General features: G+C 51.4%; 1 pseudogene; it reads left to right on the plus strand.

Annotated features, from left to right (window-relative positions):
• Positions 1-20,825, plus strand: part of LOC128945469 (zinc finger protein 208-like) — a 304,103-nt pseudogene extending 283,278 nt beyond the window's left edge.
• The last annotated feature ends 1,541 nt before the right edge of the window (positions 20,826-22,366 follow it).

Here is a 22,366-nt window from a genome sequence, read left to right on the forward strand (position 1 = left end):
CACGGCTGGCAGCTCTGCAGGGCTTTCCCCTCTGCTGGGAGCTGTGGCTGCAGCTCTGGGGGCCAGCAGAGCTTTCCTGCCCAGGCTGCTCCTCTGAAGGCAGAGCAGTGTCAGCCTGCAGAGCACAGCTGGGACACACTTGGTCCTTCTGAAGAGCACAAAGAATGCAAGGAGGGCAGCGGTGTCTGTCAGTGCAGGACGCCCTGGCTTGATCTTCATGTCTAAAAGTGTGAATGTATCAGCTGCTGGAGACTGAGGTCCAGTTTATCTTCATCCCAGCTTCAGACAGGAACATTATTTAGCAGTTTTTCCATCCTGCCTTTTATCTTCAAAGGGAACCTCAAGCCCTAATTAGGGAGAGCTCCTGCTTGGGCTCAGTTTGGGGTATTAGTCCTACTTCAGCTGTTCACAGAAGGAGAGGGAGAGAAATGAGAAGATGGATGTCAAAGCAAAGCTCTCTCCTAAATCCTGCAGTTGTGTTTGGGTCTGGTGTCAGTGACAGCCTGTGACAGGGATCACCTGAGCAATGGATGTGCGTGTTTGCTTTGTTGTGCAGTCCCAAACAGAGCAGTTAGATCTGAAATCATGACCAAATCCCATAGAATTGCTAAAGGGTTTCTGGCTGTTTTGCTCTGTTTTCACAGAACCAGAATTACCTCCTGCTTGCAACATGTGTTTGAATAATAATAATCATAATGAGAGTGTTGAGGCCATTAGAGAAGACTGTAGGTGCAGAGAATGTTGTTAGAGCTTTGAGGCTGACAGCTGAGGGACCATTTCTGCAGAGCTTGCAAGGCCAAATGTCTCTGGCCATGTGTCCTGTAAGCAGCCCCCAGCTGGCAGAGCAATGGGCTGTGGGAATGGCCCTTGCTGAGCTCTGGTGTCCCATCCCAAGGCAGTTGGGCACAGCCCGGCTCTGTTGCTCCAAAAAGACTCGCTCCGTGTTTCCTGTGGCCTCCTGGCACAGACTCCTGCAGTTAAAGGCTGCAATGTCCCTTCAGGTGGCCATCAAGAAAATGAGTCTCAGAGGGCAGAACAGTGAACGAGCTGTGAATGAGATCCTGCTCCTGAAGGACAAGAAGAACCCCAACATTGTCAACTTTCTGGACAGGTGAGTGCTTCAGCTCTTAGCCCATGCCCAGGCCCTGTGTTAACCTTTCCTGGCATCTCGAGTCTGTAGCCTGTTTGGAAAATGCATGACCCAGCCACATCTTCCCAAAACAACAGCCTGGCAGTTCACTCCCTCCATGTGCTTTTGTTGCTTTGCTTTGGTTTTTCCTTCAAATTCCTCCCCGTTTGCTGTGTCTTCTAACAAGTGCTGATGAACCACAGCAGAAATTATTTCCCTTGGCTTCTTCTTCCCAGCCCTTTTCCATTGCTACAGATGCCAGGAAGACCAGGTTCTTCTTTCCAGAAATGCCTCATTTGCCCATTTTTCACTGGCCTTGCCTGTTTCTGAAGGGACTTTCTGAAAGGTTTTCTGACTGCTTTTGTCCCAAGTGCTGCACAGCCTCCTCCCCCGGATTACCCTGGGAATTGTGTTGCCTTGTTCTGGAGGGAATGGTGGAACTGATGAGTTCAGGAGCTGAACCAGCTGGGGCCAAGGGTTGTGGTTCCACATTGATCTGGGCTGTTGCTAAACTGCATTTTTCACCTGCTTGCCATCTCAGGCCTCTCCTTTCTCACAGGTGTCTCCTTCTCCTTTAGACTGTGCAGATTCCAAGGGCTGTGCAGCCTGGCAGCAATGTCTCTCCATCTGATTCTGTCCTCATTGATAATTGACCTGGAAACAAAACTCCACTCCAGGCTTTTCCATGGGGGAATTGAGCTCTGCACTTTCATCTCCATGCCATTGCTTTCCTCTTCCAGCTTCCTTGTTGATGGAGATCTCTGGTTGGTGATGCAATACATGGATGGAGGAACTTTGCAGGACGTTGTCAGACAGATACGCATGGCTGAAGGAGAGATAGCAGCTGTCAGTCGGGAGGTGAGGGATCCTGCTTGTCACTCCATGGCTGGGACACGATGGCCCTTCCAAACAGGGCGTGAGAACAGGAGTGGCTCCATGCTCAGGCCTTTGTTTCTGTGTTGTTTTTGTGAGCTGGAGAAGAAAGAGCCTCTGCAGTGAACGGCCTGCCAGCATCACTGCACTTCTGCTCTGTTCTTGTTCTCTCTCCTGCTGGTGTGGTACTCTCTGTCTGGTTTGGATTTGATTTGCTGTTCTCAGCTTTGCCTTGAACCGTTTGCCTGGAGCTGGTGTGCACTGCACTCCTGGCCTGTCACAGCAAAGCTGCTGCTGGCACAATTCTAAACTGTCTTTTCTTGTGTGATATATTGGTTTTTGTCCTCATGTTTCTTGTTCTCTCTCAGTGTCTGCAGGGCCTGGATTTCCTCCATTCCAACCGGGTGATCCACAGGGATCTGAAGAGCTCCAACATCCTCCTGGGCACGGACGGCTCTGTCAGGCTCGGTGGGTGTTCCTGGCCAGGCACGGCGCTCCCGGGCTGCGGGTGTGGGGCTGCTTCCCAGGGAGGGCCAGAGCCCCACAAGGGCTGCTGGGGGCACTGCCCGGCCCCTGCTGCCAGCTGAGAGCGGCTGCCCCTGCAGAGAGCTCAGGAGAGGAGCAGGCTGCCAGCAGTGCCTTTGCTCTGCCTATGGCCCTTCTTTGTGCTTGGTTTCCTCATTCCAGCTGCCTTTGACATGGTTTGTTTCTGTCCTCAGCTGATTTTGGCCTCTGCGCTCAGCTCAGCCCTGAGCAGGACCAGTGCAGCTCCATGGTGGGCACTGCTCACTGGATGGCCCCAGAAGTTGTGACCAGATCTCCTTATGGTCCCAAGGTGGACATCTGGGCCTTTGGCATTGTGACCATTGAGATGGTGGAAGGAGAACCTCCTTACTTCAGGGAAACAGCGGCCATGGTAAGAGGCAAATTCTGCAGGGGCTGCAGAGGCCTGTGAGGACAGGGGGACCCTGCACTGGGAGCAGAAGCTGTAGGTTTCTACACATGGGGAGGGAATTCCCAGAGGACTCCATCCTTAACACAGATGATTATTCTGCAGTCTCCAGCAAAAATCTGCTTTGGGATTTATGTTGTTGCAGCTCTTCTGGCTGGGAGGATGACCTGAAAATGTGAACGAATGCAGTAGCTCTAATGTTGCAAGAAAACCCCAAACCATCCCCAAATCCCACCCACAAATCCCAACAAGTTTTCTGAAGGAGTTTCTAAAAGAGGTTTTGCAAGATGATCACCCCCCTGATTCGTCTCACTGGGAAACTTGTCTAAAACCTGAAGATGATTGCCTAACATCCCCTTTAGAGTCTAACATATTTCTTTCCTAGTCCAAGCTACTTTCTCTTTGTCACCAATCCTGAGCTTTCAGCAACAAAAACCTCCTGTTTTTTGCCTGGCAGTTTTTGGGACAGGGCATCAGGAATGCATCTACTTGAATGTCAGTGGCACTGCAGAGATGCACTTGATGTAAGAATCCTCTGAAATAACACAATATTTCTGACGGAGGTTCCAACGAACAAAGTCAGCCAGTGAAACTGGCTCTCAAGGCGAGATCATTTGGATGTTGCAGTGGCTGTGGCAGCCCCAGGGTTCGGGTTTTTTGGCTGGCATAGCAAAATGAGCTGTGAGCAGCATCTGTGCCAGGGAGGGAAGTGCCCCTGGAGCTGGGGCTGAGGCCCCGGGGTGGATGTGAGCCCGTGTGGGTGTGAAGGGAGCTGGCAGAGCGCTGCGTTTGCTTTCCCTGCAGGCTCGCGCTCTGATCCGGCAGAACGGGACCCCGCAGCTGCAGGAGCCCCGGCGCCTGTCGGCTCTGCTGCGGGACTTCCTCGAGTGCAGCCTGGAGACGGACGAGGAGCGGCGCTGGGCTGCCCAGGAGCTGCTGCAGGTGAGGGCCAGGGGCTGCAGGGGAAGCAGCAGCGCCAGGGAGGGGTTTTCTTGTGGGGCCCCCTCCCACAGTCTCCAGTCTGGCTGCGTTCCACACGCAGAGCAAGCAGAATCCTCGCCTGCTGTGGCTTGGCAGCTCCTTTGGAGCTCATCTGGGCCTGGTGCCCCACAGCGAGCAGGGACATCTTCAAGCAGCTCAGGGGGCCCAGAGCCCTGCCTGACCTGAGCTTGGATGTTTCCAGGGAGGAGGCACCTCCCACATCTCTGGGCACCTTCTGTCACTGTTTCCCCACTCTGCTGGTTAAAAAGCTCTTCCTTAGATCTAATCTGAGCCAGCTTCCCTCTCCTGAGTTTCAAACCATTTCCCTTTGTCCTGTTGCAACAGAGCCTGTGAGGAACTTGACTCTGGAAAGTAACAGTTCATTTCTTTCCTCTTTATCCTTTGGGCAGCACCCATTTTTATCATCAGCCAAGCCTCTCTCCAGCCTGACACCTCTGATCACTGCAGCGAAGCAACTGAGGGAGCAGCGGAGGAGATGAAGCACTTGAGGGCAGCTTCTTGTTACAGTAGTTAGGTCAACTAGGTAGTTATGGTAGTTAGCACTGCTAGTTGGTTATGGTAGTTAGCACTGCTAGTTGGTTAGGGTAGTTAGGACAGCCTGTTTGTTATGGTTCTTATGACAGCCTGTTTGTTCTGGCAGTTTTTTGAATAAAAACTCTCTTAACCCTCAACTGCCTTGCCGTGTCCCTTCCTTCTCCCGCTGTGCCTCAGCTGCCCGGAGCAATGTGAGGGGAGAGCAGGCCCAGCCTGGCCCAGAGCTGAGCCCCAGCAGAACCCTGGCAGAGCCCAGAGCAGCCTCAGCACCTGCAGAGTCAGCCTGGAAGGAGGCGCTTGGAGCCTTCTCGGCTGCACCTGGCTCTTGGTTACAAACTGGGTGTGCTGGAAAATGCCACCGGCTCTGCACGAGGGCAGAAGGGGCCTGGGGAAGGCCCAAGTGCTCCATGCAAGGGAAAAACCTGCCATGGGTTTGTTATAAATAACTGGGTAGTGTTGGCTTTTGCTATTATGCATTGACTTCTGCAAAGTATTCTTAATTACAACAATCTTGATGCAGTACAGTTTGTAAACACTTTTAACTGCTTTTGCTATAACATAATTTGTCAGCTTTTTGTGGCCAATGCCCTGGCCCCTGTGTAGCTCATATCCTCAGAACATCATTTATGGATGATATTTTAATTTGCGAACAGTGTGAAAAACATACATTATAGTTTTGGCTTTTGCAAAATATTAAAGTGGATGCCAGATGTTGTCCATTATAATGTTAACTTTTGCAGAAGTAGCTGTAGTTGTGAAATAATAACTAATGCTTTTATTTTTCTAACTAATTGACAATAAGGAGAATAACTGAGAGATATTTGTGAAATAGCTAATGTTCATTTAAAGGACCTGTGGAAATGGCTAAAACCATCTGCATGGTCAGATAACATTTAAGGAAATGATGTGATGAGCACCCCTGCCACTGACCCTTGCACTGTCAATAACTGTCACCTGCTGAAACCACAGAACAGGGGGCCCTTGTGAGGGAGTGACACACAACCCTCAAAACAACAATCCACGATTCCTGCACGTGCTCTAAAACGGCGAGTTGGGGGTTAAACCAACCTAAAGAATTCCTGGAACATGTAAACAAGTTAAAAGAAATGTTTAAATTACTATAATGATTATAAATATATATTTGACCAATGTAGGGGGAAAAGGAGATAAGAAGAGTTGCTGTGGTTAACAGGTATGCCTCAGGCCATCGCCAAGCACCAGTGCTGTTATTCATGTGCCTCTATTTATCCCTTATTAAAATTCTAAAAATTCTAAAGCGTGAGGCTCCTTTCTCACAACACCCAAGGTCCTCACCCTTTGTTGTTCTCCCAAGTCATGATCTGTCAATCATAAAGTTTGTCTGGATGGAGAAGAAAAGACTGCAAAGAAAAGGAAGATGCATTGGTGTGGAGGCCCACGGGCCTTCCATTTGAGTTTAATCTCCCACCCGTGGAGGACTGGTCCCCAGTAAGAGGAATAGATTTCAAGGTTATGGTGAGAAGCTTGCTTCTCCCACAGATCTTTGCAGGCACATGCTCATTTATGTAAAGTTATGTTACCCCATTGGCCCATTGGCCTAATTACCCTAGTTCAACCCCTGTTACCCATCCCTGGTTAGTCCCTAGAATGTTCTCCTCTCTCTGTCCCTCCATTGGCCCTAATTTACTGCATTCCTCTGCCCCTGTTTCCCTATTAGCTGACCCGACCCTTAACCCCTCCTTTGCACCATTTTCCCCCATATCCATTGGACCCTGACCCTCAGCTCCACCCTCACTACCCCATATAAAAACCTCTTGTGCCCTCAGCTTGCACCCTGTCTTTGTCCCTGGGCCCTGTTCAGCTCTGTGCCCTGTTCCTGTACCAATAAACCCAGTTTGCTGCCGATCATACCCAGACCCATCCTGCCGACTTTGTCAGCTTTATAAAGCAGCCGTGAGCTTCGGGCTCCGCAGTGCCGGACGCTCCAAGGGCCTCGGCAGCGCCAGGACGCTCCAGGCTGGGACAGCCAGGCAGGGCAGGAGGAATCACTGGCCCTTTCCCCTCTCTGCTGCTCCATCTCCCAGCCCAGCATCGCTGCAGGACAGCCTCACTGCCAACGTCATCCTGCCAGGGATGGACTGGGGGGATCTCCTTCCCCTTCCCTCTGGCATGGAGGCAAATCCCATCTTCTCCTTGTCCACCCTCCTTCTTCTCATTCTGTCTTACATCCATCCACGTTCCTTTCTCATCTCCTTCCTCCCTTGTTCCCTCTTGTTCCTTCCTCTCCTTCTGCCTTTTCCTTTTCCCTTCTCCATGTCTCTTCCACTCCTTGTCAGCCTGGGGAGCTGTGAAGAGGAAAAACCCTCCCTGTGCTGGGAAGGGTGTGGGGAATGTGAGGAGAGCTTCAGGTAGAGCTCAGCCTATTCCTGGCACCTCCAAAGACGGCGGTGTCGGATGCAGAGATCCGTGGGGATGCAGAGATCCCCCTGCAGATCCACGGGGCTGCAGACATCCCCCTGCAGATCTATGGGGATGCAGAGATCTCCATGCAGATCCACGGGGATGCAGAGATCCTCCCGCAGATCCGTGGGGCTGCAGAGATCCCCCTGCAGATCCACGGGGATACAGAGATCCCCCTGCAGATCCATGGGGATGCAGAGATCCCCCTGCAGATCCATGGGGATGCAGAGATCCCCCTGCAGCCCCCGGAGCAGCCACGCTGAGCACGGCGATGCCTGAGAGGAGGCTGTGACCCCGTGGCCAGAGGGCCCCGCTGGAGCAGCCTGTCCTGGCAGGACTGACCCCGGGCCACAGTGACCCACGCTGCAGCACTTGGAGGGGGCTGTGCCCCGTGGGATGGACTCAGCTTGGAGAAGTTCCTGGAGAAGTCTCCGGTGGGAGAGAGTCCAGGGTGCAGCAGGGGAACGACTCCTGTCCCTGAGCAGAGGGAGAAGCCCCGGGGCATGAACTGAGCCCGGCCCCATTCCCTGTCTGCGGCACTGCCGGGGTAGGAGGCGCAGCTGGAAGGAGGGAGGCGTGGGGGAAAGCTGCATTTAAGGGTCTCCACTTACTTCTCATTATCCTGCTCTGAGTTTTTGAAGTTCTCTGTCAGAAATCTCTCCCCTCCCCCACTTATCCACAAAGGTTTTGAGCAGTTTTCCCTTTTTGAGGGAAATCAAAGCGATGCACTGCTGCTACTAATAAGGGGTAGGAGAAGTGAGGCTCCAGGGCTTCCCGCTGAGCCGGAGCCACCGGAGCCGCAGTGCCGGGAAAGCCGTGGCGGGAGCTGCGGAGAAGTTTGTTTGTGTTTTCAGCTCAATCCCCCTCGGGCCCGGGCCCGTTCCAGGGCTGTTCCTCAGCTCCGGCTCTGCCCTCACGCAGCCCGGGGGGCCCTGAGAGCGCGGGGCGGGGCTGTGCCGTGTGCAGAGCCCGCCCCTGGCTACGATTGGGCGATGGTGCCGTCAGTCGTGGTTGTGGCGCGCTGATTGGTGGGAGCGGGGCGGAGCAGGGCCCCGGTGGCGGGCTGAGGGCGGCCGTGGCTGGGCAGCGGCGCCATTGTCGGAGCGTGTGTGCGGGCCCGTGAGCGGCGGCAGCGGCCGGAGCGCGGTGAGGCGGCGGCGGAGCTCGGAGGCGGCCGCAGCGCAGGTGGGAGCCGCGCTGGGTTGTGCGGGGGCTCGGGGCTGGCTGCGGGCCTCGGGGGCGGCAGGGGGCTCGGGCGGGTTCGTTGTGCCGTGTCCGGCCCGTGTTGCCGCTGGCGTGAGGGCGCTGCGGGAGCGGCTGCCCGCGGTCTCCTTGCGGCCGCTGCCGGGGCAGGAGCCGCTGCCGGAGCAGCGCTGGCTCGGCCCGGTTGCGGTGGCTGGGACAGAGGTGGCTGCCCCGTGCCCGGGGCTGTGCGGGGAAATTGCCGTGGCCGGAGGAGAGAGAGGAGTCCTGTAAAAGTGACTATTGCTGAGCAGAGGGAGAGGCCGTGGGCGATTTCCTTCAGGTGTCTCTTGAATGCAGGCTCCTTTATATTTCCCCATCCTCATCTCCCTTCTCCCTTTGCCCGCTGGCTGAGGTACGTGGATGGTTCAGACTTCCTGATCCGCGAACTGCATGTCTCCCTGAAGATGCAAACCCTCCCCCCCATATAACATCCGATATTCGTGGCTCTGTTAAGTCTTTTTTCTTCTCGAGGCTCGGGAATTCAGCGGGACTTAGTTTGAGCAGCAGTCTGTGTTAATTAGTAACATTTTCTGAGACTGATGGTTTCTCCCGTTACTACAAGTCACTGGCCCTATCTCCAAGCCGATTCTCGCATTGACTTGTTTTTTCTAACTGGGTCCTCTTTCGTTTAGGGATCATTTTCAATTACCTCATTCCCTGTCATTTCGTAGGTGTTTCTGGTTCAGGAGGCCTGGCTGCCACCTGCATACCTGTGAGAAATGACCATTCACTTTAAAATTTTAAAGTTTTATTAAACTAAAACAAACACAAGAAAGGACTGAATAAGGTAAAAGGGGGAGTGCTGCCAGCATGGCTATCTGCCAGATGCTCATCCGCTAAATGGCTGCTCCACCTTTTCTACGCTGGTGTCTCATCAGTCAACCCTGGCACCTCCCAGATGCCAGTCAGCTCTTCCTTGCCATCATTGATGGGGAAATTCATGCAGCTCGATTGGAGGTGCGGTGTTCCCCATTTCTGCCTGCCCCATGCAAGGGGCACATGTGCCGCCCTCCCTCCATGTCACCCCGACAGCTCTGACAACCGAGGCTCTCCAGTGGCAACAGTACAGGAGGGGATGGGGGACAGCGAGGAGAACAGAGGTTGTCCAAATTACAAACAAAAATAACGTAACCATACATCAGGAAAGCTTCTCTTAACATACACAAAATATTTATCCCTTAATTCCAAGAGCCAATCGTCATATTACCCATCTATAACAATCCCCTTGCTCACCTTCTGAATGAGCTGCACTCTCAAGGTGTGGCGCATGGTACAAAGATGAGAGTTACTGTAGCACATAAGAGGAGAAACAGCATTTGTTTAACCCATGGTCTGCCAGGGAGCCATGAAAATGTGTCCCATTCCCATTCTTTCCACGTTTGGATTGGTGCCTGAGCTGCTGTCTTATTTCCTTTGTTTTCTGTTTCACCACTTTTCCTTTGTCATCTCCTTGCCAACAGCAGTTTGAGTCATTTAATTTTCCACAAACTCCTCCTTTTTCTGCTAACAGATGATCTGATGCCATCCCATGGTGAAGTGTTGTGTTCCTCATTTCAGTGGATTAGTCGGCAGGAAGGTCAGGAGCTGGAGCTGTCTGGTTGGTTATTATTTTGAGGACAGCTTGTAATCTAATGATGTCATGGAAATGAGGAATGGGTTCTGTGGCTCCTGATATGAATTGGTTCGGGTTCCCAGGGGCTGGTCCATGGTGTTGTAGGATTTGTTCTGGTGGCCGTTCATCTTTTCCCCATTTTTTGGGCACTTCCTCAGGAGCCAGGGCTAAATCAATTGACCACTTTTCTCTAATTAAATCATCAAATACTTGGATTCCCAACCGATTTCCCTGAATTTTTGGTAGCAAAAATCCCCAGTGCTCTGATACACCCTATATAACACAGACAGTGACAGCACATGTTGGAGTGGGCAGAGGGTTGATTCCCCCCCACTTATTTTAGTAAAGTTTTCACAACATTCTCCATTTGCTGTTTCCCTTTGCAGCTTCACCCGTTTGTGTTGCAGGGTCAGATATCCTCCCCCTGGGCTCTGCCTTGAGCTGTGCAAATTCCATCAGTGCAAGCAGGCAGAGCTTGGGGTGAGGGGCAGAGGGAATCAGCCCAATTCCTGCCCCAGGCAAGAGACCCAGGTGCATTGTCCACACTTTGCTCAGCAGTGTTAAACTGAACCTTGTGTTCCAGTGCAGCAATCTGGTATCTCATGTGTTCCCTCCCCTCCACTGCTTTTATTTTCCTGCTTTTTTTAAACAATATTCTGTTAACTGTTTACAACTAAAGGGTCACCTTTAATGCTCTTCTAGGTTTTAAAAGGCAGCCTAAAGTGAATATGGAAGAACCCATAACAAAATTTTGCCATCACTAAGGGCTATGCATACACATACACAAAAACCTCCCAGCGGAATAAAAATTTCTGTTACTTCCCTTAAGAATAAAAATTGGTTCTCAGAACCCTAGTCCAAATGTAACTGACAATATTAAAGTAAGATTGTTAATAAAAAAACATTCTGATGTTGTAATCTTAGCACTGAATCTGCAGGAAGAACAAAAACTCTCCAACAATATTTTTAGTGTTAGATAATCAAGGCATTACTTGATTCTGGGCAGGATGTGCAACAGAAATAATTTCATCCGCATATAGCCCAGCTGTGCAGAGAAAAATCATTCCATGACATGTGAGTTTTACTAGATTTATCCTAAACTTTCTACAGTCTGACCCAATATAAATCCATTGGTTTAATATTCATTGTTTAGAAGTTGGGTTGTTCTTAGTATTTGGTTTCCTATGGGACCCGGATTTCTTCCCCTCTGATGTGAATTGGGTCTTCACACTCCTGGATTTCCTTCTCAGCCTTTTCCAGCCCAGGTGTCTCCAGCTCTGCCCGGGCAGTGTCTGGGGTAGCTGTTGGTTGCTGTTTGCTGCTGGGCAATGTTGATGTTTTGTTGCTGGTCGTGATCTCTGTGGGTGTCTTTTGGGCTGTTCCCAGTCTATTAACATGTTAAGCTCATCTCTATTGAATGCTGTCACATCCTATAAAAAAATAATTCAAAACTCCTTTCCCCAAAGCAAAGGGAAAAGAAGCACAATTAGAGAAATATTTTTTTTAATAAAATAAATTTGAAATTATTCTTTTTTAAAATACCTTCATAATTGATGCAGTGATTGCTGAAGCAGTCAGAATTGCTTTTGCCCCCCTGTTAGGTGCCATGGTGTCAGCAGAAGATATTGAAGCCGTCCTGCTCAGGGCATTTCATTGCCAGGCCCTCACAAGCACCCACAGCTCCATGGGTTGAGCTGAGGATGGGGCGGTGACCTGTGCTGTGTCTGATTCCCCTTCCTTAATAACAGCCTGTCTTGTAGCTCTTTTCCCTTCTGCTGCCCTTACAGAGCCATCCACAAACACATTTTCTCCCTCAGGCCAGGGAATGTCCCATCAATCTGTCCCAGCCTGGGTCTGGAGCTCTGTCCCTTGAGTGCAGTCCTGGGTTCCTTGCCAGCCCCTCTCCAGGCTGTTCAGACAGGAGGCTGGGTTAAACCCTTGCCCTGTCCTCAGTTCTAAATCCTCCTGTGCCACTGAACAAGTTTCATACTGCAATAACCGAGCCCTGCTCATCCATTTAGAGGCTCTTTTGGTTGTCAAAGCTTTACCTTGATGCCAGACTTGAACAATAAGAGTCCCTGTTGTCATCAGTTTTCAGCTCTCAGTTCCTGTGGAAGCTGTGGCTGCACAATTCTGCAGACAATGAGGCCACTCTGGCCACTGGGTTAAACATTTTAACACAAGAATTCCTTTGGCAATACTCTGTTTAACATCCACCTATATGCAAATTCTTTTTCCCTGTCTGGAAGGCCCAGCTCAGCCACCTCAGTTAATCTTCATTTTAACACTTGAAAATTCTGTGATTCCTCCTCCTGTCCATCCATCCAGTTTGTTAACTGGCAGGATAGGAGTGTTGTAGGGAGCGATCCCTGGCTCCAAAAGCCCTGCCTTTAACAGGGACTCAGTACCAGGCTGTGAGCCCTTCCTTCCCTCTCTTGGAACAGGGTTTTGCTTTTAGACACCTCTTGTCCTGGTTGCTTCAAAGTCATTTGGGGAGGCTCTATATCAAATTGTCTGTATTTTCCTGGGGCTGCCCACACTTCTGGGTTCACTTCAGCATAGGCCTTGTCAGATTTTGGCACAAAGGTAGAACAGAAGTAGCCTCTGTATCCCCTTTTACAGTATTAAAATCCAGCTCTCAAATTCCTTCCTAGTTAATTACAATCACAGGAGGAAGAAAAAGAAATTAACTTATTTCAAACGTATCTCCCACAGCGCATCCCTCCCATGGGAACCTCTCTGAACGGAAATAGAGCAATCCTTTCATCTCACTCTTTCACTTTTTTACCTTCTATAGCCTTTCTCCCGTGTTTTGAGACAGAATTTGGAGAGGGCTGCCTTTTAACTGAGCTCCTAGTGTTTCGATAAGGTGCTTCTTGTAGAGAGACAGAGTTTCCCTGAACAGCCGGAGCTGTGGTTACCAAGGGGACGTAACTCAGCGCAGGACGAGCCGGAGCGTGGGTAGCCCCCACATGGCTGATGGCGGCTGATCCGGCAGCTGCCGGCAGAGAAAAGGCAGGTGGGAGAGCCCGGCAGCAGCGGCGGTGCCCAGCGCAGGTGGCACGGGCAGGGCAGCCGGGGATGGGATGGCTGGGACCCCCCCTGGGTGCGGTGGGCGCGGTGACCTCGGAGCAGGCGGCAGGACAGTGCAACCCCCATCTTCCCCAGCACGGCCGGCAGAGCGGCCGCGGGCCAGGCAGTGGGAGCAGGGCACACAAATTGAGCGACAGTGCCGGGGCAGGTGGAGCTGCCCTGGGCAGTGAGGCCGCACCTGGGATGGAAACCGGGGCAGGCGGAGCTGAGGCGGGCAGCGAGCCGGGACCCGGGACAGGCGCCTGGGCCGCGAACGGAGGGGGCAAGACCTGCAGAGGATCCCACTCTCTTTCTGAGTTTTCCTCTTGTTCCCCTCCCTTTCATTTCCCCTTTTTCTTTTCTTGTTTTTTCTCGGGTGTTTGTGATACTTTAAAGATTTTTATTCTAAAATCTCCTGCCAAACGGGTTTTTTTTACAAATAAATCCAGAGCCGAACAAATCTAAAATTCTGCTTGGATACTTTGAAATGGTTGATGAGCTAACTCATGACCTCCTAATGTTTTTCTCATCACCTTTTTATTTTTCCTTTGGCAAATTAAGCATCGTTCAGATACTTGCTTTGCTACTCCAAAAATCCCAGTGCACCCATAGTTCCTTAAAAAATTATCACACAAAGCTTGAGTACCCCAGTGGGTTTTCTGATGCCTGTCTTCTAATATTTTCCTAGTAAGCACATTTTATTAAGTAATTGTCTTCCATTAAGAAGTTTCCATTTCCCTGGTTTATCTTGTTCACTTCCAATTCTTTTTTCTCTGATTCCCTAAACTTTGGAATTTCCAGTTTTTCCTCGTTTGGAGTTAATATTAATATTAACATAACTCTTTCAGCTCTGTTTTCTGCTGCATCCTTAGCTTCGTGATGTGCCAAATGATTTCCTCTTATTTCTGGAGTATTTCCCTTTTGGGGTTCCTTAATATGTACTGCAGCTATCTCTTTTAGGTAATTGTAATGCCTCTAAAACCTCTAAAGTAAGTTCCTCATGTACTAATCCTTTTCTTCTTGAATTAAGTAATCTTCTTCCTTTCCAAATTTTTAAAGGTATGTACTACTCTAAAGGCATACCTTGAATCAGTATATATAGTTCCTTTTTTTAGTGTTAAATATTCTAGTGCTCTTTTTAAAGTATATAATTCACAAGTTTGAGCTTACTAGTTTAAGATTAATTTCCCTTTTTCTATAGTTTGCATGTTTTTCCCATCAACTCTACATACCCTGTATTTTTTCCTTTTGCAAGGAGTTGTATCTCTGTTAGGTAACATAACTCCCAAAGGACTATTTTGGGGTATCTCTGCTAGTACACCTTTATTCCCTCTTTTTTTTTTCCTTTTTTTTTTCCCTGTATCCAACTTACTGGTTTTCTGTCTAATTTTTCAACAAGATCTTATCTATTCATCTTCTGCCTCTGTTTTTTCACTTTCACTAACAACCTAAATACCACTTTTCTTTCAACTACACACACAAAAATAAAAAACCTTTTTCTCACACTACTTTCAGTACAATACACCTCCCTCCAAGGAGATATAGTGAAGCTTAAAATACACAATCTACATTACCTATACTTTCATTCGTCTACATTCACTCACTTTTATTTCTCACTCACTTCCACACATTCTTTCCCACCCGCAGGACACAGAGTGGATCCCTGTTGACAGAGAATCGCGGGTCCCTGTGGCCCCCCCTCACCTTGGGGTGGCCTCTGGGTCTCAGTATCTCCGGGCCTCCTGGGAGGGCCCTGACTCTGCTGCCTCCTTCACCTGTGAGGCTGATTTGTGTGTCACTCACACTCTTTAGCCACGGCCCCCTCACACGCCCTGGGGACAATGGCCCGTTTGCAGGTCACCTGTACCTTATGCCACAGCCCCCACACGCCCAGGAGAACAATGGCTTATTTGTGGGTCACACACTCCTCTTTGCACAGCCCCCCTTCCCACCCGCCCGGGAAGCTGAGGCTGATTTTGTGTGTGACTCACTCTCATACACAACAAGACAACAATAAGGTACCTTTTACTTTCACATCACCTATTACAAGTTTAGATGTTTCTGGCCAGTCCTGGTGCTCTTGGATATCCCTCAACCCAGCTGTGTTGTCCAACCCCAGATGCTCTTGAGCATATCCTCAATCTGGGTGAATTTTGCTTAACCCTGAATGCTCTTGGAATATTAATCCCTCAACCCAGCAGGTTTTAATTCTGGATGCTCTTGGGCACTCTTATCCCTCAACCCAGCAGGTTTTTAGGGGCCCCTTTTGTCCCATTTCCTAGTGGATTGGGCTCGGAAACTCCTCTGCTCCCTTCCTCCGAGGGGTCCAGCCCCTCTCTGAGACCCAGTCCCAGTTACCCCGGGGGATTCTCTCACTCCTGTTAACATTCACTTCATCTCTCTCCTGGCCGCTTACCGCGGAAAGTCGGAAACGCAGCGTGGGAGACTCCAGCACTCACTTGGAAGGTCTGGGACAACCAGCCCTCGTCTCATTCACACACATTCATCCCCCTGTACCTGCTCTCCTGAGAAATACTTACCAATCCCTTTTCCTTCCCGGGTTCTTTGTGCACATTACTACTCTTAGGGGGCCAATTACCGCAGTTGTAGGGAGCCTTTTCCCTTCTCTTTGTTTTATTGTCTCCTTTTGTCCACCATAACCTGCGTCTGTGGTCACCCCAGGGGAAACAGAGCGAGGCTGCCAACGGGGCAGGGCGTGCCTTCCCCACTCTGACTCTCCTAAAGCACCGGCAGCGAGGTGTTAGTAACCATCCTCTGCTACCAAAATTGTGAAAAACGCCAATCACTGGTTTTTAAAACTTTATAAGTTTAATAGTAATAAAAAAGTTTTTAAAATAGTAATACAATTAGACTAATAAAAATTTGGACAATTAGGATTTAGGACAATACAAGACAATGAAAACAAAGAGTTACGGACAGTCCAGGTACCTTTTTCTGGGCAAAATAAGCCCAAAAATGGACACACGTTAACAGAGGATTAACCCTGAGAAACCATAGCCCATTGCATATTCATGCATCTCATACATGATACATAAATTCCATTCAAACAAAGGATTCTGTCTGGTCAGTGTCAATTTCTTCTTCTTAGTCCTGATGGCATCTTCAGGGATGAGCAAGGCAGGAAAAAGTTAGTTTCTTCTGATAATGGAGCAATAAATTCTTTTTCTCTGAAAGATTTAGGTGTCCTGTGGCTGCTGATGCGAGTACCTCCTTCCTTTCTTTAAAAACTATTCCACATACATAGTTTCTATTTTGACATTATGTTATAACCTAAAACTACATTTAACACACTACTTAAAAAAATTAATACAACATAACTTCCTAACATAACATATAATACTCATTTTGATATTTGCGAAAAGCCAATCATACGCATTTTTCACACGGGCGCGGTCAGCAGCAGTGGAAAGAGCAGCCTAAGAGCAGCAGCTCCAATTGTCCTCTTCCAAAAACCTGGGAGAGGGACAAAAAACTGAGAGAGGGCCAGCAACTGCACCCAGCCCCTACCCCCAGCACGAATCCTCCGGCATCTCCGCCCCCTTCCTCCTTCCCCCCCTCCCCGCCCTGCCCCAGGGAAAACTCCCAAAACAAACAGAGGTCCCAAGCACGCAGCAATCAGCTCTCATCAGCAGCTTAACCCTGTCTCTAACTTCCTGACAGCTCTGCTGTTTTCTACAAATTCATTTCTCCAATGACCCAAACCAAATCTTTATAAGAAAATCCTGATCCTTCCATGTGCAATCCGCCTTTCCCATATGTTCCTTGCTCCTCCTCCCTGTGCTCAGGGTGCCCTCCCCAGCCCGTATCCCAGAGCCGCTCCCTGTCCTGCCGCAGTGTCCAAAGGCGCCCCCGGCGGGCAGGGCCGGCAGCTCCACGGGGCCGGGCAGCGGCCGGGGCGTCCCGCAGCCTCCTGAGAGCCGGGGGCCGCTGCCGGCCCTGCCCGGGGCTGGTGGGGTCAGGCAGCGCCCGGTGCTGAGCCCCGGCTGCCCCACAGCCCCGGCCCGGCCCCGCAGCTCCCCACAGGCCCCCAGCCCGTGCTCCCGGTGCCGCAGCTCTGCGCCCGGTGCTGCCGCTGCCGCCCACAGAGAAACCCCCTGAAACCCTGACCTCCTTGATTTCCTCTCCTGGAAACCGGGGATACAAATGATGAGCTGACAAGTTTTGTGGCTAAGATCCTGCTGAAAAACATCCGAATCCTCAGTATTTTTCTCTTCCTTCTATTTTCTTTTTCTTACCACATAGATTCCTCCTGCTGCTTCTTGCCTTAACCATATTCCTGCACACTCTCCTTCAGCCAATCCCTTTGCAGCACACCAACACCATCCATGCCCTGTTGTCCATATCACTTCTGACTTTCCCTTATTGCCCCCCTGGGTGTCCAAGTCCTTAATTACTTGTGGGAGAATGTGCAAACTCCCTCAACATTCTCCCAAGAGACCTTCCAGAGATATTTTGGTGGGAACCCCTTCCCGACTTTCTCTTTTCTACCCTGCATGGGTGCCCTGCCATGTTCACTCCCCAAAGATCCCAGTGCACTCACAGATGAGATTTTCAGTGCTCTCTCCCTGCTGACTCTTCAGAGCCTCCCCTGATGTGTCACTCATCTGTCTCCTGGTCACTCTCAGGTACCCAATCAATCCCCGGTGCTGCTGCCCCCCAAGGGAGTCACCCAAGATCACCCAAACTGGGTGAGGCACCTTCAGCTGCACTCGCTGCCCGGCGCCCCGGATGGTGGAAAGAATTCCGGACGAGTCCCAAGGTGTGTGGAAAAATGGACATCACCAGAGGTTTCTGTCCACAAAGCAGACAGAGGAGTCGCGTAAAAGTAATTTCATTCCTCAAAATAGGGAGAGCCATAAGACATTTCCCACAGAGTCTCTCCAATTGTTGACCCAGCCTCCTTTTCATCCTAATTCCCCTGGGCACATCACCCTTTCCCTTCCCCTATTGGCTGAAGTACTTGAGAGGTACAGACTCTCCAATCCACCTACTATGTACCCCCCCTTTACATGCTCCCCAGTTTTGTATAGCAAATGATATCCATGGCTCTGTGAAGTCTTTGTTCTTCTTGAAGTTCGTGAATTTAGCAGGACCTTGGCTAAGCAGCAGTCTGTGTCATCAATTAATAACATTTTATGAAACTGGTGGCTTCTCCTGTCGCTTCCTTATGTACAAGTTCCTGGCCCTATCTCTGAGCAGATTCACAGCATCTGTTTGTAAAGACACTTTCCTCTTCTTCCTTTCATGGGGGTCCCCCGTTTGTGCGACATCCCCCCTGAAGCAGGGTGTCCCCCCCCTTGCTGCAGCTCCACCCCTCAGGCAGTGCTCAGCCAATCAGAGCACACGGCGCTTATGACTCAGCAGTTGCCAGGCAGACCCGCAGCTCCCAGCGTTCCCCACCTGTGCCCCCCCCTCGGCCCCAGCACCCCCCTCGAGGGGGAATTTGGGGAGGTGGGAGTGGGGCAGCGCCAAGGCCGGGCCCCCCCGCGCTGTCCTGGTGGGAGCGGCTGCAGTGGGGACCGAGTGCGGGCGGGAGCGGCCGAGAGCCCAGCGCTGCCCCAGCCCGACCTGCCCCAGCTCCATCCCTGCCCCTGCCGTGGGATGCTGTGGGTTTGGGGGCAAGAGGGAGCCAGCAGTGGGAGCTGGGCCTGGGGCAGGAGGAGAAGGGAAGGAGAAGCAGGGTTGAGGAACAAAATGGTCAAACGATGCACATGGTAGGAGAAGGTGGGATTGTGCAGGAGAAGAAGGAATAGCAGGAGGAAGAGGAGTGTGAGGAAGAGCAAGGAGACTGGATGCGTAGGAGGAGCAGAAACAGGAGGTACCAAGGTTCCACTTCTCCCTATATCTGAAGTTTCCCGCCCAGCCCTGGTAGCATTCTCTCCTACCATGCAGCAGGTGACCAGGGAAGGGGAATCCATGATTTTCACGGTGCTGTATCTTGGTGTTTCTGAGCTTTATTGAGCTAAATGTTGTTGCCTTGGGTATTTTGGTGTGTGAATCTTTATATTTTGGAGGGGAGTTTTGGTGAATCATGATGGTTTGGGAGTTTTTGATCTGTGTCTTGGTGTTGGGAGAATTTTTGTGCTGTATCTTGGTGTTTTGGAGGTTCTTACAGACACAAGATGCCCAATGACTTCCTGAAATAAACTTGGGCAAGGAGGAACTCGCAGTCCAAGATGCTCTCATTTTCTTTTTTACCCATACCAGGATTTGTCATTCCTAGGACGTGTGTGGATGGAGGATGAGGAAAAGCCCTGGAGATACTGCACAAGGAGGGGCAGCAAACCCAGCCCAGGGAGCTGTGGGGAGGAAAGAGCCCCCCTGAGCCAAGAAGGCGGCCAGAGATCCAGCCAGAGCTCAGAGCTGGCGGAGAAGCCTCATGGCAGGGAGAAGCCCCACAAGTGCTTAGAATGTGGGAAGGGTTTTAGTCGGAGCTTAGACCTGACTGAGCACCAGGTGATCCACACTGAGGAGCAGCCCTATGAGTGTGAGGAATGTGGGAAGCGTTTCAGCTGGAGCTCCAGCCTGAGGCAGCACCAGGTGATCCACACTGGGAAGAGACCCTATGAGTGTGAGGAGTGTGGGAAGAGGTTCAGCCACAACTCTGTCCTGATCCAACACCAGAGGATCCACACTGGGGAGAAGCCCTTTGAGTGTGAGGAATGTGGGAAGAGCTTCAGGCAGAGGGGCCAACTGAAGCAACACCAGATGATCCACACTGGGGAAAAGCCCTATGAGTGTGGGGAATGTGGGATGAACTTCAGCCAGAAGGGCCACCTGATACAACACCAGAGGATCCACACAGGAGGAAAGCCCTATGAGTGTGGCGAATGTGGGAAGAGCTTCAGCCAGAGCTCTGGCCTGAAGAAACACAAGAGGATCCACACTGGGGAAAAGCCCTATGAGTGTGGGGAGTGTGGGAAGAGCTTCAGCATGAAGTGCCAGCTGACGGAACACCAGAAGATCCACACTGGGGAAAAGCCCTACAAGTGTGGGGAATGTGGGAGGAGCTTCAGAGGAAGCTCGGCCCTGATTCGGCACCAGGTGATCCACACAGGGGAACGGCCCTACAGCTGCTTGGAATGTGGGAAGAGCTATGGGTGGCACACTGACCTGAGAAAACACCAGCAGAACGTTCACTCTGGGGAGAGGCCCTACGAGTGTCCCCAGTGTGGGAAGAGGTTCCACAGGAGCTCCGATCTCCTCGTACATGAGCGAAGTCACACGGAGGAGAGGCCGTTCCGCTGCCCTGACTGTGGGAAGGGCTTCAAGCAAAACTGCAACCTCACCATCCACCGGCGCATCCACACGGGGGAGAGGCCCTACAAATGTCCTGAGTGTGGGAAGAGTTTCTCCACGAGCTCAGTCTTGACCAAACACCAACGGAGGCGCCACTGAGGGAAGCCCTGTGAATACCCCAAGTTCAGGAAGAGCTTCATGCACTCCTCCAACTCCATCCCCCAAGGAAGGATCCACGTTGAGTGGTCCCCAGTGACCCTCATTGGGCAGAGCCCTGATGATCCATGGTCCTGGTGATCTGTGTTGAGAAGACACCTGGCTGGGTGGCTCCACATCTTCCTGGCTTCCCGTGGGCACATGGATGTATACAGGGGCAGGAACATCCATTGGGACGCAGACCAACAATGGGAATTCCTTGGGGAGAGCGGATTTGTTGACTTTCACCCCCATAAAATCTTTTGCATTCAATCCTGTCTTCTGGTGGCATCAAGGAATACTGAATGGTCTTGGAGGTCTTTCCCAATTTTAGGGATGCCATGATTTTGATTTCCTATTGCCCAAAGGTGTCTTTGGCAGACAAATGGTGAAAAAGTGGAGAAAAGACCAAGATTTTTGAGACAGTGGGGTAGAAACTCCACCAAAAAAGGTTCTTCCCTCCCACCAAGCACACAGGTCCTCTGCCAGCATAGACACGGAAGTCCTTTTCTTTTGGCCTTGACTTTCTTTTCATTTCTCTTCATCCTTTTAAAATATCTGATATTGGAGTAAAAATAAAGACATTGAATTAAGATATGCATGTGGTCATGGTAGGATACAGACATGGAGAGCAACATGGGGACATATGGTCATGGATGGGAATGGGGACATGGGCATGGATGGAGATGTGGGGGACAATGAGAGGGATGGAAACATGGTGGGGAGACAGCCTTGTGTGAGGACATGGTGGAACATGGCCAGCGACATGTGGGGACATGGCCATTGCCGGTGCCATGGGGAGAACTTGCAGGGGATGTGGGGGATGCTGGGTTTGAGGGAGTTGAGGGTTCCTGGGAGGGACCTGGGGCTTGCTGAGGCCTTTGGGGAGCCCAAGTGGCTCTGGCTGTGCTGGGAGACCCAGGGGGAGGTTCTGGGACAGCTGCTCAAGGACCCCCTGACCGGGAGCCCCAGCCAGGCATTGGGCTCCTGGAAGAAGATGAATGTCCTTGTCCCCAGGAGGGAAATCCCAGCACCTCCAGGGTGTCAGGGGCAGCTGAGAAGCCACAGCAGGGAGGGGAGAGCCAGAGAGAGCTGTCACACTTCTAAGCTACATCCCACAAGTCCCAAAACTCAGGGATTGTGCCCAGGAAAAAGCATCCATGAGCTGCCATAATTGAGGGAAAGGGGGAATGTGACCCCCCAGACTGAGCAGGAGGGGCCTGCAACCCCCAAAACCAAGCACAGAGGCTAGGGTTGGGGCTGACGGGATGATGGGGAAAAGGTGGAAGAGCCTGGAAAAGGAGATTCAGAGAGAGCGGGAGAGGGATGGGACCCCCAAATTGAGTTGGGAGGGGTCTTTGGGTTGGGGGAATGATGTGAGATGGGAGGGAAAGGTGAGGATGGCACAGAAAAAGGGATGTTCCATGGGGATCCCTTTGTGTCTCCATCACTCAATCCCTGGAGTGATTCCCTGAGTCTCTGGAGGGGAATGGATCCCCACTGGGTGGGTCCCCAAGCCCCCTGCCCATCCCTGGGGGGCTCATGGGGGATTCCCTCCACCCAAAAGCTGGTGGTGCTGTGGCTGTGGGAGAGAGGTGGAGGGAAAGGGGGTTCTGGGGTGGGCAGGGAGGGGGAGCAAGAGGAAGAGGAGGGAGAGAGGATGAGGGGGAGGAAAGGAGGAGGGAAAGGAAGAACAGGAACAGTACCAGGAAGAGGAAGAGCAGCAGGAGAACCATGTGGTTCCCCCACCCACCCACTGAGTCCGCAGCTCTCCCTGGTCCCGGCAGCATTGATCCACCCTCCACATCCTGCAGGTGAGCAGGGAGGGGGAGCTCATCCCACATCCCTCAGGGAGTGTCCAGGAGGGCTTTTTGCAAGCGAGGAGATGTTTGGATCTCACAGAACCCATCAGCTGAGCCTCAAATGCCCCTTGGAGGAGTCTTGGAGGACCCACATGGTGATTGCCTGCTACCAGAAGGGGCAGGGGGGTGACATCAGTTTTGGGGCTCACTGGGAGTGGGAGAGCTCCGGTGGGCCCAGAGCTGGGGGATCC

Source organism: Melozone crissalis, unplaced genomic scaffold (assembly GCF_028551555.1).
Source record: "Melozone crissalis strain CALT ecotype California unplaced genomic scaffold, PUWL_Pcris_2 ptg000066l_1, whole genome shotgun sequence".
Lineage (NCBI taxonomy): Eukaryota > Metazoa > Chordata > Aves > Passeriformes > Passerellidae > Melozone > Melozone crissalis.